The following is an 8,796-nucleotide window of genomic DNA, read 5'->3' on the forward strand; positions in this document are numbered from 1 at the left end:
AAGACCAAATAGAACAGAGATAAGGATAAAAGTCTTCATCAAATGAGTGGTGAGATTATGGAATTCATTGCCACAGAAGGCTGTGGAGGCCAGGCCGATGAGTATGTATAAGACTGAGATAGATAGATAGGTTCTTGAGAATCAAGGGATGCGAGGAGAAGCGGGAGAATGAGGTGAGGAAACGTATCATGCAAGATTGAAATGTATAGACGACTTGATGGTCTGAATGGACTAATATCTGCTCCTATATGTTATGGTCTAATATGCTAACTAAGTGCCCAAACTGTGTGTTCTGCAATGTTTGTTGTGTCAAGTTGCATTTTGCCTCAGTTTAGATACACAGCTTGTTATCACCTGCAGATTTCATTTCGAGTTACTTGATCTTAAATCCACACCTTGATTACCTGAAAACGCTGGAAAATAATCAGAAACTCAGAGGCCGAGGGGGGTAGGTGGAGGGAGAGGGGGTGCAGAGTGTGTGTGAGAGAGAGAGACGTCAAGATGGTTTCAATAGATCTGGGAATGCTAGACATTGAACAGGCTTTAACAATAAGTGGTTTGTATCAAGAAAAAAAGAAAGTTCTAAGTTAGGGTGGAACACAGGAACAATGGAATATCAGAGCCGTTAAGCCCGGAGAAGAGAAATAAAGTGTGTGCCGGGGCCAGCTTCCAACTGAAAGAAAATAAAGGACATAAACAATTGGAAACAAAACAGTGGAAAGTATGTAAATTCTGAATTTGTTGCATATGGTTTTGAATCCAGGAAGCGAGGAAGTGTGGAGGAAGGAAGCTAGAGAACTCATTAGTTTGTCACCTGGACCCACTCTCTATCCTGTTTTAAGCAACACATTATAAATTAGACCATGTGGCCCAAAGGTCGAGGTGCTCACTGGCTGTCGGTCTCTCTTCTCCGGTTGTGCTTGAACACTGGAAAACTTTGAGACGGAACGTTCTGGAGAATCTTTTTCCCTGAGTTTGGCTTCTGCTCAATTAATCTGTTCTCCTCTAAGGTTCTCAGACTTTCTTTCGTGAATTTCTTTCCTGAGCTGACAATGTCACTTATATCTTCTTTCACAGGGGATTGAATAGAGACCTCAACGAAACAGCACATCAAAATTTGAAAGAGTGACCCTTCTGCAGGGCCTGAAAATAACCAGCCTTCAACTGTCAAAGGAAAAACTGTCAAGGGATAACCAGGTTTGACCTACAAAGAATGAAACCTGAAAGCAACAACACCCCCAGATTTTATGGACTACATAAAGTGCACAAACCAGACATCCCACTCAGACCCAAAGTATCACTACCAGGGACACCATCACACAAACTGGCTAAAGAACTGCAACAGAAATAAAAACACCTGATCAGCGGATCCAGACACTCTATACAGTCAACGCTGGAATTCTTGGACATCATCAGAAATATCCATATAGACAAGGAAGAAACTATGGTCTCATTCGATGTAACGGCATTGTTCACTTCTATCGACAAAACCGTAGCCAGAGAAACAATAGCCAGCCTGCTGGACATACAGAACAGACAACAGGGCGTTGAATCTTTCAACACGGATGGCATAGTTAAACTACTAGGCCGGTGCCTCACAACACGCTTCATATTCAACAACCAAATATATGAACGGTACACCAATGGGCTCACCCATCTCTGGACTCATAGCAGAAGCGGAAATGCAAAGGTTAGAACAAACTGTCTAACCGCAAATTCAACTCTGGGTCAGATATGTGGATTGCACCTTTGTAATCATTAAAAACACAGAAATAGAGAACACGCACCCGATCATCAACTCCATCCTCACAGGAATCCGATTCACTAGAGAAGAAGAAAAGGACAACCAGCTCCCATTCCTAGACGTGATGGTACAGAGAACACCGAACGGAGAATTCACCACAAAGGTATACAGGAAAGTCACTCACACAGACCAAGTCCTGAACTATGAAAGCAACCACCCCATCACACACGAAATAAGTTGCATCAAAACACACTTCAAAAGGGCAACAACACACTTCAGTACACCAGGACTGCAAAAACAGGAAGAATAACACCGATACAATGTTTTCACCAAAAACGGATAACCCCGCAATTTCATCAACAGATACCTAAGGGAAAGGCAACGGAACGAGAACATGCCACAACGCAAATGGGTAGCCACACTACCATACATCAAGAATGTTTGAAAACTGACAACCAGATTACTGCGACCACGAGGACTCATAGCAGCACACAAACCAACAGCCACTCTCAGACAACGACTCACCAGAACGAAGAACCCGATTACCAGCATGAGCAAAACCAACACAGTGTACAAACTCCCATGCAAGGACTGCACAAAACACTACACAGGACAAACAGGAAGACAAATAACGATCCGCATCCATGAACACCAATTAGCCATGAAACGACACGACCAGCTATCCTGAGCAGCTACACACGCAGATGACAAGCAACATGAGTTCGACTGGGACAACACTACTATTCTAGGACAAGCCAAACAGAGATCAGCCAGGGAATTCCTAGAGGCAATGCACTCATCCACAGATTCAATCAATAAGCACATCGACCTGGATCAAATATACCGACCACAGCAAAGGACAGCTGGAACTGACAACCGGAAGTAGCAGAGACAAACCACTATAAATTCCGGAGGAAACATCACAGGAGGCTCCCAAGCACTGAGGATGTCACATAGACAGGGGATGAAACGTATGCAACAAAAATTCGCAGACCGGCCAACAGAACCACAACAACGAGCAACCGAGTTACAAATCTTCTCGCGAAGTTTTAACCCCAGTCCTGTTTCTCAAGGATGTGGAGGGGACCGGGTTTGAGAGTTGGGTTTGAGTTTCGCTGTCTTTCCTCTCGCTTCTGGTCTTACACATCCTCCGCCGTTTTCCGTCACGCACTCTCCATCTTGCACTCTCTCTACCTACCAATCTCCATGTCTTTGAATTACGTGATGCTTGGTTTTGCTTCTGTCGTGAAGAGATCACAGGCAATTGTTCGTGGAAAACAGCAGGGATGAAGATACAAGCTGCTGTTAGGGCAACATATGGAGTGATGTGTTCGCAGATTGTTTCCAAGACAACAGATTGGGAATGGGGTTGCAGGTTCTTGGTAGGGAACAGAATGATTTAACAGGCCATCAGTCGTAGAACAGAGTGGAGAATGTTTCACAGGTAATTCCTGGGGGAGCAGAGTGGGGATTGAGTTACACATTGTTGCGACGTAAGCAAAATGGGGCTGGGATCAGATCATATTGCTACGAAAACAGTCACGAAACGGGTTCACAGGCCAATGCCTGGGCAACAGAGTCAGAATGGAATTACAGGTCGTTGATGGGAGAAAAACGTGATTCCCCGGGGATTAAGTGTCGAGTGGGAAAGTGCCAAATTGTCTCTGCTGTCATGATCGTGTTCGCCTCCCACGTGGAAAATTGCAAACTGCTTTACGTTCCAAGCATGCTGACCTCAACAGGACAACTTTCACGTTTACACGGAACATGAAACACACCGGACTACAGGGAAAATGCACAAAGCTGAGCAGGCCGTGTTCCACATCATACCGTGCAGCATAGTTTCAGTCACTGTGTCTGTTTTGTAGAATAAGAGTCCCAAAGAATGATCTCCACCCTAACACCGGAGGTAGCATTACAATCCGAGAACGACCGATCACATTGTGAGGATGCTCTGACCTCGGGGCCAGTTCGAGGTGCCACTTTCCTTGCCTTTTATGCAATTGGCCGCAAGGATGTTCACACCTGGACATGAGCCACATCGACACCAACTGAGTTGGAAACCTGCGTGGGAATCGACGAGAAGCGACTCAAAAAATCTTGCTAAATTCCATGGTGCTTATTAGAAATGCAGTTTCTGTTCACCTCAATTTAAAAGGCAGTTTCTGAACAGAGGAACTGAAGTCAAAAGGTAATTATCTCACCCCACCCCCACTCCGGGAGAGGTGCTAACTGCACTTGATTGCTTTTTGTTCTCGATGTGAAGAGCTCTCACGCCTGAGTCACCTACACGCCTCTTGTTGCTGAGTGACTCACAAAGAAGGAGTTTCACCAGAGCTGCAACTGCCTCACTTTCCCACTCGCTCTACCAGTTTACATTTTCCTGCTCATCAGTGATTTAAAGGAAACCCAGAGGGTGCGATGTTATTCTGCAGCCTCTTTGTCGATTCCTCCGTTTCAGTTCCAATATGGCTTAGATCTCGGGGCGCACCTTAATACTAGCGACGCTATGAAAGCACAGGTCCAGAGGTTCCTCTGAGAGTGCAATTTCTTTCATTGCTGTTGCTGATTGAATGAGCCACTAACGTGCGAACTGCTCCAAAACATGATTCAGGACCTCTGGTGCCAATTCTCGCACTTTGAATAACGACAGACAGCTTCCAAATGAGGTCTTTCAGATACGACTTTGGGGGTACATTTGACAGACAGACTAATTGAGGAATCCGTGGGGCACTGTGACACCAGCGCATCAGCTTCTTCCCTGTCTTTGAACCGGGCCGCCTGAGCAAGGAATGCAAATGCGGTCTTGCTGTTCGAGGAAGGATCGGTAACTACACTCTCAAACTGAATGGCGCATGGTCAGAAGCAGTTTGTAGAATATCTTTACAATGCTCTGCACAGTAATCAAATGGAAATGCATTGCATTTCGCTGCAGAGTAGATTTGTTCAAGCAAAGTCGAAGGCAGGTTTGCAGATGGGAAAGCAAGCAAGAAAGCTCCGTTCTTGTCCATGTAAAAGGCTGCAGATGAAGAACAAAACAGTATCGACCGCGGGAACCTATCTTGCGGAAGGTGAACGTGATGATCACTATGCTACAGAAACAAGCCCACAGCCGCCCCTGCTGCAGCTCAGTGATATCCGACACTGAAAGTTGAAGCCATTCTACCTTTCACCTTTCTGTTTCCAATCGCTCGTTGTTTAATTGGAGTTGTTTAATTTTGGCTGTGTGGTATGCATGGACGAGATACACCGAAGCGGTGTAGCCCAATTACGTTGCGTTGCTTACACCGGCTTTAACAGGATAACATTTTAAGCAGAGCTGGCCGTCGCAGTCTGTGGCACAATCATTTAGTCCGTTCGACTGCTCACTGCAAAGGTAGTATTGTGAAACACTGCAGAAACGAAGGACTTCCTTACTTTCGTTCCGACTGACCATACTCTGTGAAATTTTCCCAGATCCTCAGTTGAGGAGTTTTTGCAGCTGCAAGTAACCACAGAAAAACTGCTAATTCGTAATGTATTGAACGAATCGCAAAACAGAAAGCATTTGACACGGAACACAAACAAAACTGGCAAAGTAAATGCATTTTCAGATACAGTGAGCATGAATGCTAAATGTGAGACACTCCGAGGGCGTGAGCCATAAAGTAATCTCACAACTAACAACAGGGCAATTCCAAACTAGTCTTTCAATCATACTGGAGCCTTAGTGCACCACCATTTCCCAGACAACGCTGAAAAGAGAGAAAGAAAGAACATAAAAAGAATGGGACACAAAAAGTGAATTTCACCAATCACAGTCTCGATTAGATTACCTTTCCCTTCAGGGGTCTCCGGGACAGAAACGAAGGAAATCGGAGAAATTCAATAACATATGACATCAAAATTCATCGGAACGATTTTCCCATTCGCCAGAAAGCCAAATAACGATAAATCGACTCACCGTAGGACTTTGTTTCACAACAGCGATGAAATAGCAGTCTCCATTCGGTTCCAGTAAAATCTCAACATGCTTGGAACGTAAAGCAACAGTAGAGTTGTTTGCAATTTTCCACGCGGGAGGCGAACACGATCATGACAGCAGAGACAATTTGGCACTTTCCCACTCGTCAGTTAATTCCCGGGGAAGCAAATCGAATTTTGTTCTGAACAGAACAACATCAGTGGTGGCAACAGCATTTAAACGAGCTGCGCCGTTGCAGTTGATCAGTAGCAATGGCAGTGGTGGGATTCGAACCCACGCCCCTGTCGAGACTGGAGCTTAAATTCAGCGCCTTGGACCGCTCGGCCACACTACCAACTGCAGCCATTCCCCCTTTTCTTTCACTTCCAATTGAGCTCCTGCATAACAACAGCTGGAAAGTCAAGTGAAAAGGGTTCCATGATCCCTCTCGGACTCGCACTGCTGCGTGGATGTGCCCAGCTACAATATCAATTTCGCAGCAGATAATGATAGCCCATCAATCCGGATAAAAATCAATGGTAAGCTGAGGCTATCTTCTCAGACTCTTTTCAGCTACAAATGTATCTGTGAGTGCGTGAGCATACATGTTCGCTTATGATTTGGTCAAATAACCATGAACTGCTTGACATTACTGCAATTTCGATTCTTGCTTTGCTAAATGATTTCACCCATTGCTCGAAACAGGACAACTTTCACGTTTACACGGAACATGAAACACACCGGACTACAGGGAAAATGCACAAAGCTGAGCAGGCCGTGTTCCACATCATACCGTGCAGCATAGTTTCAGTCACTGTGTCTGTTTTGTAGAATAAGAGTCCCAAAGAATGTTCTCCACCCGAACACCGGAGGTAGCATTACAATCCGAGAACGACCGATCACATTGTGAGGATGCTCTGATCTCGGGGACAGTTCGAGGTGCCACTTTGCTTGCCTTTTATGCAATTGTTCAAGGAGCAGCTACGACGTGTCCTCGATAAGTATGTACCAGTCAGGCATGGTGTAAAGGGCCTTGTGAGGCAGCCGTGGTTTAGTAAGGAATTGGAATCCCTTGTGAAAGGGAAGAAGGCGGCATATGGAAAGATGAGGCGTGAAGGTTCAGTTGGGGCGATAGAGAGTTATAAGGTAGCCAGGAAGGATCTAAAGAGAGAGCTAAGAGAAGCGAGAAGGGGACATGAAAAGTCTTTAGCTGGTAGGATTAGGGAAAACCCAAAGGCTTTCTATAGGTATGTCAGGAATAAAAGGATGACTAGGGTAGGTATCGGTCCAGTCAAGGATAGTAGTGGGAAGTTGTGTGTGGAGGCGGAGGAGATTGGAGAGACACTAAATCAATACTTTTCATCAGTATTCACTCAGGAACAGGACACTGTTGCTGATGTGAATATGGAGTCACAAATGATTAGAATGGATGGCCTGGAAATATGCAGGGAAGAGGTTCTGGGAATATTGGAGAGGATGAAAATAGATAAGTCTCCTGGGCCTGATGGCATTTACCCTAGAATCCTATGGGAAGCGAGGGAGGAGATATCAGAGCCATTGGCCTGGATTTTTATGTCGTCATTGTCAACGGGAATAGTACCAGAGGACTGGAGGATAGCGAATGTGGTCCCCTTGTTCAAGAAAGGGAGTAGGGATAGCCCTAGTAACTATAGGCCAGTGAGTCTGACTTCAGTGGTGGGCAAAGTCTTAGAGAGAATGGTAAGGGATAAGATTTATGAACATCTGGATAGGAATAACGTGATCAAGGATAGCCAGCATGGTTTTGTGAAGGGCAGGTCGTGCCTCACAAACCTTATTGAGTTCTTTGAGAAGGTGACCAAGGAAGTGGACGAGGGTAAAGCAGTAGATGTTGTGTATATGGATTTTAGTAAGGCGTTCGATAAGGTTCCCCATGGTAGGCTAATGCTAAAACTACGGATGTATGGCATTGAGGATACATTAGAGGTTTGGATTAGGAATTGGCTGGCTGGAAGGAGACAGAGGGTAGTAGTTGATGGACTATGTTCATCTTGGAGTGCAGTTACTAGCGGTGTACCACAAGGATCGGTTTTGGGACCATTGCTTTTTGTTATCTTTATAAATGATCTAGAGGAAGGGCATGACACAAAAGTCGGTGGAGTTGTGGAGAGTGAGGAAGGAAGTGGTAGGTTACAGCGGGATATAGATAAGTTGCAGAGCTGGGCAGAAAGGTGGCAAATGGAATTCAATGTAGCTAAGTGTGAAGTCATTCACTTTGGTAGGAGTAACAAGAAGATGGATTACTGGGCTAATGGTAGGCTACTTGGTAGTGTGGATGAGCAGAGGGATCTTGGTGTCCATGTACACAGATCTCTGAAAGTTGCCACCCAGGTAAATAGTGCTGTGAGGAAGGCATATGGTGCACTGGGCTTTATTGGTAGAGGAATTGAGTTCCGGAGTCCGGAGGTCATGTTGCAACTGTATAAGATTCTGGTGCGGCCTCATCTGGAGTATTGTGTGCAGTTTTGGTCGCCATACTATAGGAAGGATTTGGAGGCATTGGAACGAGTGCAGAGGAGGTTTACCAGGATGTTGCCTGGAATGGTAGGAAAATCTTATGAGGAAAGGCTGAGGCACTTGGGGCTGTTCTCATTGGAGAAGAGAAGGTTTAGGGGAGATTTGATAGAGGTGTATAAGATGATTAGGGGTTTAGATAGGGTCGACACTGAGAACCTTTTACCGCTAATGGAGTCAGGTGTTACTAGGGGACACAGCTTTAAATTAAGGGGTGGTAGGTATAGGACAGATGTTAGGGGTAGATTCTTTACACAGCGGGTTGTGAGTTCCTGGAATGCCCTGCCAGTAGCAGTGGTGAACTCTCCTTCTTTATGGTCATTTAAGCGGGCATTGGATAGGCATTTGGAAGTTATTGGGCTACTGTAGGTTAGGTAGGATTCGGTCGGCGCAACATCGAGGGCCGAAGGGCCTGTACTGCGCTGTATTTTTCTATGTTCTATGTTCTATGTTCTATGGCTGCAAGGATGTTCACACCTGGACATGAGCCACATCGACACCAACTGAGTTGGAAACCTGCGTGGGAATCGACGAATCACCAGAGCTGCAACTGCCT

At 45.5% G+C, this 8,796-nt stretch overlaps 1 non-coding gene across 1 annotated transcript; it reads right to left on the reverse strand.

Annotated features, from left to right (window-relative positions):
* Positions 1-5,960: 5,960 nt before the first annotated feature.
* Positions 5,961-6,042, reverse strand: trnal-uaa (transfer RNA leucine (anticodon UAA)). Its single transcript has one exon. It is a non-coding gene; the product is annotated as a tRNA-Leu (tRNA).
* Between the last annotated feature and the right edge of the window lie 2,754 nt (positions 6,043-8,796).

This window comes from Hemiscyllium ocellatum, unplaced genomic scaffold, assembly GCF_020745735.1.
Source record: "Hemiscyllium ocellatum isolate sHemOce1 unplaced genomic scaffold, sHemOce1.pat.X.cur. scaffold_415_pat_ctg1, whole genome shotgun sequence".
NCBI classification, from domain to species: domain Eukaryota; kingdom Metazoa; phylum Chordata; class Chondrichthyes; order Orectolobiformes; family Hemiscylliidae; genus Hemiscyllium; species Hemiscyllium ocellatum.